At 35.0% G+C, this 10,534-nt stretch overlaps 1 long non-coding RNA gene across 1 annotated transcript in view; it reads right to left on the bottom strand.

Annotated features, from left to right (window-relative positions):
* Positions 1-9,888: 9,888 nt before the first annotated feature.
* LOC127544694 (uncharacterized) overlaps positions 9,889-10,534 on the bottom strand; it is an 8,332-nt gene continuing 7,686 nt past the window's right edge. Inside the window, exon 4 of the long non-coding RNA XR_007949514.1 lies at positions 9,889-10,534. This exon is cut by the window's right edge and continues 478 nt beyond it. This is a non-coding gene — a long non-coding RNA (uncharacterized LOC127544694).

The raw sequence follows: 10,534 nt of genomic DNA, 5'->3' as shown, positions 1-10,534 counted from the left end.
AAATGGTAAAGAATTTCATATAGGTCATATTTGTACAATTATATAAAACACATTTCCACATTAGTCATGTTGTAAAAGAGGAAAGAGAACATAAGAAAAATATGCCACAAAATAAAGTGAAAGCAGTATACTGCTATCTATATTCAAAGTTCACAAGTTCTATGAATTCAAACTGCATTTTTCATCATGAGATATTTGAAATTGTATTCCTTGTATTGCTAAGAATAGTTAAATCAATCAAAGTTGATCATCACACAGTATTGCTATTACTATACAATATTGTGGTTGTGCTCATTTCACTTTACGTCATTTCATGTAAATCTTACCAGCTTTTTCTGAAATCTGCTTCTTACAGCACACTAGTATTTCATTATATTAATATGCCCCAGTTTGTTCAACCATTCCCCAATTAATGGGCATTTTATCAATTTCTAAATTTTGGCCACCATAAAAAGAGTGGATATAAATATTTTTGTACATGTGTTTTCTCTTTTTTATGATGATTTTATGATTTGTTCAAGGTATACCTAGCAGTGTTACTGCTGATCAAAGGATATACACAGTTGGATTGCCATTCAGGCATAGTTCCAAATTGCTCTCAGAATAGTTGGATCACTTCACAACTTCCACAATGCCTTAGTGTCTCAATTTTGCCACATCTTCTCCAATAGTTATCATTTTCCTTTTCTGTCATATTAGCCAAGTTGATAGGTATACAGTTGTACCTCAGAGTTATTTTGATTTGCATTACTCTAATTAAAAGTGACTTAGAGGATTTCTTCATATGACCATGTCTGAAAAACTGCCTGTTCTTATCCTTTGATCATTTATCCATTAGTGAATGATTAATATTCTTATAGATTTGATCTAGTTCTTTATATTTTAGAGAAATGAAGCCTTTATTAGAGGCTTTTACTTGTTGTAAAGACAATTTCCTAGTTTATTGCTTTCCTTCTAATTTTAGTGCATTGGCTTCATTTATGCAAAATCTTTTTAATTTCATAGAATCAAAGTTGTCTACCTGACATTTTGTAGTGATCGCTATCATTTGTTTGATCATGAATTTTGCCCTTCTCCATAGATCTAATGGGTAAACTATTCTATGCTCTCCTCATTTGCTCATGATATCACTCTTCATGCCTAAATCATATACCCATTTTCATCTTACATTGGTATAAAGAGTAAGGTTTTGAGCTTTATCTAGTTTCTGTCATATTGTTTTCTAGCTTTCCCAGTAGTTGGTCAAATAATGAGTTCTTAGCCCAGAATCTGGGGGCTTCAAGTTTATCAAACACTAGGTTATTATAGTCATTTATTAGCATGTCTTGTGTACTTACTTTTTTCCACTGATTCATCCCTCTGTCTCTTAGTATCAGATAGTTTTGATGATTACTGCCTTATAATGCAGTTTGGGATCTTGTTCTGAGGAGATTTCCTCAACTTAATCAATTAAACATTTTCTTAATATGAATCCTTGTTGAATATTCTTTTCCTGCTATGGTTAAATGAATCTATTGGTTAACTGTTGAAAGGCCAACGAGTATATCATTTTGTTCCAATGTTAAACACAAACTAGTCTGAATCAGGCTAAATTTGGAACATGTCCATTAGCGATTTCCCAGCAGAGGCTAAATGACAATTTATTAGATTTTTTTCTTGGATTTTACTTTTCAGGTATAGATTGAATCATATAATATAATTACAGAATTTTGGAGTTAGATAATATTTCAGAAATCATTTAGTTCAACCCAGATCTGAAAAAGAATCTGCATAACAGTATGACAACTAAGTATTTGATTAAACATCTCTAGTTAAAGGAAATTATATGTTGCAGTGGATAGAGTGCTGGGCTCAGAGTCAGGAAGACCTGAATTAAAATTCAGTCTCAGAAAATTCCTAGTTGTGAGTCTATGAGCAATTCACTTAACCTTTGTTTGTATATAGATCAGGGAACCACTGGAGAAAAAAAAGAAAAAAATTCCAGTATCTAAGAGAAATGACTATTAATAACCAATGACTCAGAGAGACCCAGAATTTACTTCTTTTTGCAAAATCCTGATTTTAAAAGTTCAGTTTCAGAAGGTTAAGCTATCTTTCTCCTCTATCTAGATTCCATCCAGCTAGGACAGACATTGTATTCTGTTCAAGTTGGGGTGGGACATAAATTCTTTGAAAAATTGTCCTAGGTTGGCAGGAACCAATCTAAATTAAATAAGATTTAAATAAAGTTTTCTGTTCATTCTCTCATTAATTGTTAATTATCTGGGTTAACTGCCACCCTGGAAACATCTGTTTTTCAATAATTTGTCAGAAACTCAGCATAGACCTACATTTCATACCCCATGCCAAAATATGCTCAAAATGATTACATGATTTGGGTATAAAGGATAATATAATAAACAAATTAGGAGAACAAGAGTTAATTTACCTATCATATCTTTGAAGAAGGGATGAATTTATGATGAAAGAAGAATTAGAGAACATTATGTAAGGCAAAATGGGCAACTTTGATTACACTAAATTAAAAAGGTTTTCCACAGACAAAAACAACAGAAACCAACAAAACTTGGCCTTTAAAAGAGAAGTATAAAGCTTGGCATAAATCTTTACAGCCAGTGTTTCTGATGAAGATTTCATTTTTAAAATATAGAAAGGTATTAAATTTATAAGAACACAAATCATTCTCCAATTGACAAATGGTCATAGGATATAAACAGACCATATTCAGATGATGAAATTAAAGCCACCTATACTTATATTAAAAAAAAATGCTTTAAATCACTATTAGAGAAATGCACATTAAAATAACTCCAAGGTACCATCTCATACCTCTCAGACTGGCCAAGATGACAGGAAAAGATAATGATAAATATGGGGGGAGATGTGGGAAAACTGGGACACTAATGCATTGTTGGTGGAGTTATGAAATAATCCAACCCTTTGGAGAGCAATTTGGAATTATGCCCAAAGGGCTATAAAATTGGGCTTTTGACTCAGAAGTGTCATTACTGGGTCTGTATCTGAAGGAAAACATGAAAGAGGGAAAAGGATCCATCTGTGCAAAAATGATTGTAGTAATTCTTTTTGTAGTAGCAAAGAAGTGGAAAATGAGTCGATGCCTATCAATTGTGGAGTGGCTGAACAAGTTGTGGTCTAGGAAGATAATGGAATCTTATTGATCTCTAAAAAATGATGGACAAGTTGATTTTAGAAATGGCTGGAAATATTTACACAAATGGATGCTGAGCAAAACAAGCAGAACCAGGAATATATCATACAAAATAACAAGAATGTGTGCTATGATCAACTATGAAAGACTTAGTTCTTAGTGCTTCAGTGATCCAAACAATCACAGTAGACTTTAGACAAAAAATGCCATCTGTATCCAGAAAAAAGAACTAAGGAGATTGAAAATAAATCAACATGCTATCTTCATTTATTTTTTCAAACGTTTTCCATAATTTTTCCCTTTTGAAGGGAAAATCAGGGAAATCATTGTTCTGATTTTTCTTTCCTAATTCTTAAAACAACGTGTATTAAAAATAAAAAAAATAAAAAAGGACACAAAAATGATGAGCTAACTGTCATGATTTTCTTTGGTCTAAGAGAGAGATAGCCAGATGTTCATCCTTTTATTAAAATGCTGACATTATTAAAAAATAATTAAAATACCCAGAAATTATATCTTGAGCACTTTCAAATATCTTTGCCTGATAGCCTTATGTATAGAGATCCCCAGGGTCATTAAGAATCACACTAAAAAGAACAATAACAATAATAGTAAGAGGATACCCAGTTCCTACCAATCACAATCTTCTTTTTTACAGCTATATTTATTAGGAACTTTTTCTAGACATCAAAACTCAGTTGGCCACTTTATGACTTCCACCCATTGCTGTTCTATTTCTTGGGACCAAAAGTGGAATCTGACAGAGATTATAAAAGTGATGATGATAATGATGACATTTATGTAGGCCTTACTATGTGTCAGGCACAGTGCTAAACACTTTAACACTTTTGATCCTCAAAAGGTAAATGCTGTTATTATCCTAATTTTCCAGTTGAGAAAACTGAGGCAAATACAGATTAAGTGACTTGCATAGGATCACACAAGTACATTTGAGGCCAAATTTGAACTCAGGTCATCCTGATTCCAGGCCAAGCCTTCCAAATCTGAAATTCTGTGATGATGATGATGATGATGATGACGATGATGATGATTCTGTGTTGATGATAATGATGATGACAATAATTACTGATATGTAAAATTAAGAACAATTTTTGATAGATGAGGTTACATGGAATACTCATGATATCCAACCTACTTGGATTGAAAGTTTCCAAAACAAAGGAGATTAAATAGAAGAAATCAGAACCAAGTGTGAACAAGATAATCCATGATTCCTATCATTGTCTTTGCTCTCAGATAGATTTTAAGTGGCTTCCAGAGAGTGTACAGAAGATGAGCTTACTTGCCAACTTTCTGATTCTTTTACAAAGACAATCATATGATCTACTTACATTAATATCCAGAAGAATATTTTGTCAGCTCTGTTTTATATGATATTGAATGAGAGGTCTGGCTTCTGTGGACTCACACTCTCTATACAACAGGTAATGAGTAAAAGTGTTAAAGAATCAAATCTGTGACTCAGAAGATGCTCATAAAATGCCATACTGCAAAGGGTCAATCAAGAAAGGCTCCAGGGGGCATTTGTTGCCTCATGTCAGCAATGCTCTCACATGCTTATGAAAAAATTAGATCAATCCTAGGGAAAAAGATGAAATCGGAGATTCCTCAGGATATATTCCAAGATCTGTGTAGAATTCTGTTTCTGACAAGGACACTGAGGGAATGTTTGTTGGGAAAGATGAGAGGAGGAAAAGAGAATGATCAAGGGAAACAAGCAAAGAAGTTATAGCTACTGAAGCAAATTCACTGGACTGGTGAGGACTGGATAGGGATATGAGGAATGTGTTGCTTAGATGTCAAGTCTAGGGCATAGCCACTCTTATGAAATGTAGATATAGAATGGAGAGACAAACAAATCCTGATATTAGCAGGTTCTTTGATGTAGATGAAGAGAAGTGCATTCTCCTCTCCTTTGAGAAACTTCCTCAGGGAAGGAGCATGACTATCATGAAGTTTTGAGGGTTGGAGGGTTTGTGAGGCTGTGGACCAGATGGCAGTAGAAAGGAACAAGGACAGAAGGTGGGAAGCAATACCCCTCCCCTTTCCAGGGGAAGATGTAAGAATGAGGGTCAGAATCCCAGAAAGTTTTGGTGAGCAGGAAGAAGATAAGAACAAGGAGAAAAGGAGAGAAAGAAAAAAGATGGAAGGAGAGAGTAGGGATGGAAAAAAAATATCTTGCTCTTTAACCCAGCCCAACTTTGTTCCGTAGATGCCTCCATATCAGATCCTAAGACTCCTGACCTACTTTCTTCCTTGGGCCTCTCTTTCCCCTGGCTTCATTTTTGTTAGCCTTCCCCTTGGGACTATTCCCCCATTTTCTCTCAAACTGAGCATCATTGACTCTAGGGGATAAACCCTGGATGATTCTAAACTCTTTTGCCAGGACAGTCTGGCTATTTTCTGTATGCCAAAAAGTCTAAGGGATAAATTCCAGTTACTTGAACCATTGGTGAAGATAAGCTGAATACAGGTTAAAAGTATATTTAGAGTTTGAATGATTTAGCTATTTTCAACTTGACAATGATTGAAGTCAATGCCAAAATAATAGTGATAAAAGACACTATCTGCCTCCAAAGAAAAACTCATACTGATTGAATTCAGAGTGAAGCATGCTATTTATCACTTTATTGCTTTTTTCTTTCGAGTTGTCTTGTACAAAATGACTAAGATAGAAGTGTCTTACATAATTGCACATGTATAAACTATATGTGATTGATTACAATCTTGGGGAGAGGGGAGAAGAGAAAGAAGGATAGAATTTGGAACTCAAACCTCTAAATAAGAATCAGAAGGAAAGACTTCTGGGGATGGAATCAAGATGGAATAAAGTCAGGAAGCTGCTCTAGTTCTCTCAATTTCCCTGGAAAATTACATGAAATGAAGCCTCTGAATAGAGACTGATTGAATGAACCTACACTCCCACTCAACACAGACTGGAAAAACTTCAAGAAAGGTCAGTCTCAGCGGAGCCAAGATGACAGAGAGCAGACACGACTCTGTAACCTTCTCTAACCTTCTCTCAAATTGACAGCAGACTAAGTCTCTAAATTGGTTTTGAAGTCAAAGAATCCACAAATATTTGGAGTACAACATATTTCTAGAAGAAGATACCTTGAAAGAACTTCAGAACAGGTCTATTTCAATAGGGCAGAGGGACAGTCTATTGAACCCAGACCACAGTATAGGGAGCCTGGGGCAAGGCACTAGAGCCGGGTCAGAGCATTGAAGCTTCCACACACCTGGGAATCTTCTGTGAGCCTCTTAGGCCACTCTGTCCTGGTTGCAAACAGATGATTTGGCAGATTAAATTTTTGTAAAAGTCAAATTGTAAATCATTGAGACCCAGAAGAATGCTGGACCTACCTGTCTTTACCCAGCACTGAAAACCAATCAGCAAAATTGCCCCAGGGCAAATTAAAGCAGCTGATTTTTTTTTTTTTTTGAATTAAACAGACCTCAAACTGTAAAAAAAAAAAAAAAAAAAAAAAAGAATAAAAACCAAAAACTACTCACCATAGATAGTTTTTATGGAGAGAAAGAACAGAACTCAAATCCTGAAGTTCCTAAAGGCAAAGCAACTCAAGAAGAAAGCCCCAAAGATAGGCATGAGCTGATCTCTGTAATGTCCAGACAAGCTCTCTGGAGGTTCTCTGTTCCAGCCTTGGTCTTAGTGGAAGAGTGAAGGAAGCAGGAGAGAGCCACCAGAATGGTAAAAGATGGAGTGACTCTATTTCCAGTCCTCTCAGCTCTTAAATATCTCAGTATGATTACATCATTACAGCACACTAAGCATGTGCCAACTAGAGAACCATTATATCACATCACACTGAGCAAGTATTAATTAAAGCACCCCACTATTGATATGTAAATCCCTCTTACTGTAGTATCCCTTGCTTCAAGAAGAGCACAGGTGGTCACACCCTTCTTGACTTCTCAGGAAGGGTGAGAACACCAAAGAGAAGTAGGGAGCCAAGCCAGACATTGTCACTGGCTTCCATCTGGGCTGAAGGGTCTTATATCTTATCCAGAGTTCCCCCACTATCTGCGGTCCTCTACAGGTCCTCATTTCACAAGACTTTCTTTGAAGATTGCATAAAGGATCTTAAAAGAGAGCTAGAAGAAAAATGGGGAAATGAAATGTGATCATTGCAAGAAGAAATGGAAAAAATGGAAAAAAATTAATGCAATGAACAAAAAAATTTAATTGGCCAATTGCAAAAGGAGCTAAAAAAGGAAACTGAAAAAAATAATATACTAAAAATTAGAATTGAATAAATGGAAGTGAATGACACAATACAACTTCAAGAATCAGTCAAACAAAAACAAAAAATGAAAAAAAAATAGAAGAAAATATGAAATATCTCCTAGGAAAAACAACTGACCTGGAAAATAGATCTAGGAGAGACAATTTAAGCATTATTGGGCTTCCTGAAAGCCATCGTGGAAAAAAAAAAGAACCTAGACATTATCTTACAGAAAATCATAAAAGAAAACTGCCCTGATATTTTAGAATCACAAGGTAAAATAGCCATTGAAAGAATTCACTGATCACCTCCTAAAAGAGACCCCAAAATTTAATCACCAAGGAATATAGTGGCTAAATTCCTAGCCACTATAGGAATGGCTATATCATATCATATCAAGGAAAAGATATTACAAGCAGCCAGAAAGAAACAATTTAAATACTGAGGAGTCACACTTAGAAGTACCCAGAATCTAGCAGTGTCCACCTTAATGGATCAAAGGGCTTGGAATCTAATATTTCAAGAAGCAAAGGAACTGGGATTACAGGCAAGAACAAGCTATCCAGCTAAAATGAGCATTATTTTTCAGGGAAGAAGATGGACATTCAATGAATTCCACCTATTTCTAATGAAATGACAAGAACTGAACAAAAAATTTGATCTCCAAACACAGAACTCAAGAGAAGCATAAAAAAGTAAAAAGAAAAGAACTCTTGAGAACTATATTTCCGTTATGGATATACTTAGAGAATGTAAACATAATTTGATTTTATTATGATAATATGAAAAAGAAAGTAGAGATGGAAAGGGGATCATACTGTAAAAAGAGGGAAAAGAAAGTAGAATAAGAGAAATTACATCTCACAAAGAGGCAAAGAAAATCTATTGAGGGAAAGAAGGAAGGGGATGAGCATTGTGTATATCTTACTCTCATCAGATTTGGCTTTAAGAATATCACACCTATTTGGTATCATAAAAAAAAAAAAAACTTGTCTCACATTATAGGGAAGTAGGAGGGAAAAGGGAAAAAAAAGGAAAGACTAATAGAAGGGAAAACAGAAGAATTAGAGGAAAGGTTTAAATGGGGGTTAGGACTCCAAAGAAGGATGGTCTGAGGGAAGTGGTCATCAAAAGCAAAATACTTGGGAGGAGGGAAGGGGATGGGAAAGAGAAAAGCATAACTTAGGATAAATAAGATGGCAGGAAATATAGAATTAATTATTTTAATGGTGAATGTGAATGGGATGAACTCCCCCATAAAACAGAAGCAGATAGCAGACTGAATTAAAAGCCAGAATCCTACAATTTGTTGTTTACAAGAAGCACATTTAAAGCATAGTGATACATACAGAGTGAAGGTAAAGGGCTGGAGCAGAATATATTATGCTTCAGGTGAAGAAAGAAATCAGGGGTAGCAATCATAATCTCAAATCAAGTAAAAACAAAGATAGATCTAATTAAAAAAGATAAGGAAGGAAACTATATCTTGCTAAAGCGTACCATAGATAATGAAGCAATATCAATAATAAACATATATGCACCAAGTGGTATAGCATGGAAATTCCTAGAGAAGAAGTTAAGAGATGCAAGAAAATAAAGACAGCAAAACTATACTAGTGGGGGATCAACCTTGCTTTCTCAGAACTAGATAAATTGAACCACAAATGGTTGGTAGAACTGTGAATCCAATCATTCTGGAGAGCAATTTGGAACTATGCTCAAAAAATTATCAAACTGTGCATACTCTTTGATCCAGCAGTATTTCTATTGGGAATATATCCTAAAAAGATCTTAAAGGAGGGAAAGGGACCCACATGTGCAAAAATGTTTGTGGCAGCCCTTTCTGTAGTGGCTAGAAACTGGAAACTGAATGGTTGCCCATCAATTGGAGAATGGCTTAATAAATTATGGTTTATGAATGTTTTGGAATGTTATTGTTATATAAGAAATGACCAACAGAATGATTTCAGAGAGGCCTAGAGAGACTTACATGACCTGATGCTAAATGAAATAAGCAGAACCAGGAGATCATTATACATGGCAACAACAAGAATATACAATGATCAATGCTGATGGACATGGCTCTTTTCAACAGTGAGCTGATTCAAATTAGTTCCAATTGTTCAGTGATGAAGAAAGCCATCTACACCCAGATAGAAACCTGTGGGAACTGATTGTGGATCACAACATAGCATTTTCATTCTTTCTGTTGATGTTTGCTTGCATTTTGTTTTCCTTCTCCATTTTTTCTTTTCTTTTTAGATCTATTTTTTTCTTACATAGCAAGATAACTGTATAAATATGTATACATATATTGAGTTTAGCACATATTTTAACATATTTAACATGCATTGGACTACCTGCTATCTAGAGAGGGAGTGAGGGAAAGGAGGGAAAAATTTGGAACAGAAAATTTTGCAAGAGTCAATGTTGAAAAATTATCCATGCATATGTTTTGAAAATAAAAAAGCTTTAATAATAATAATAAAAAGAAAGGTCAGTCTCATTGGGGTGAAAAGGGTGTTCAGGCCAGCTCAGATGAACTCTAAGAAAGTTGGTGAGAGGGTCTTAATTACAGCAAATCACAACAAAGATGCTCAGTCTTGACTCAGTAGATGAGCAAATCAGTGGGGCAGCTTCCAGTTCCAGTTCAAAAGGCAAACTCTGGGAAACCAGGCTCTTTCCTGAAAAGAGCAGTCAAAGTTTCTCCTTGCAAACACAAGGGGTTCCTGTGCTCACAACTTAGATGGTTCTTCCTTTTCCCCAGAAGCAGAGCACATTTTTGACTGAATAATACGAAGAAACCACCAAAAATATAACCTAAATACAGGAATCAAAAAGATAACACTATCAGTATTGGTAAAAGTTATTGAAAAGAGCAATATAAAAAAAAAGTAAAAATATCGTAACATAAATTTAAAAATAAATATTATTAAGAGTGTGATGAAGATCACAATGAGACTCCAAGAACACCAATTCATCCAGTCCTCTTTGTAAATAAATCCTGCCGAATAAAGGATAAACAGATCTTAGAAATTGGTACAAGGTAGATGATATGATTTCCCTTCTTAGTTTTCTCCTCTAGGGAGGTGGAAAC

The sequence above is a fragment of the Antechinus flavipes genome, chromosome 1, assembly GCF_016432865.1.
Source record: "Antechinus flavipes isolate AdamAnt ecotype Samford, QLD, Australia chromosome 1, AdamAnt_v2, whole genome shotgun sequence".
NCBI classification, from domain to species: Eukaryota; Metazoa; Chordata; class Mammalia; order Dasyuromorphia; family Dasyuridae; genus Antechinus; species Antechinus flavipes.
This window is presented reverse-complemented; position numbering and strand designations above follow the sequence as displayed.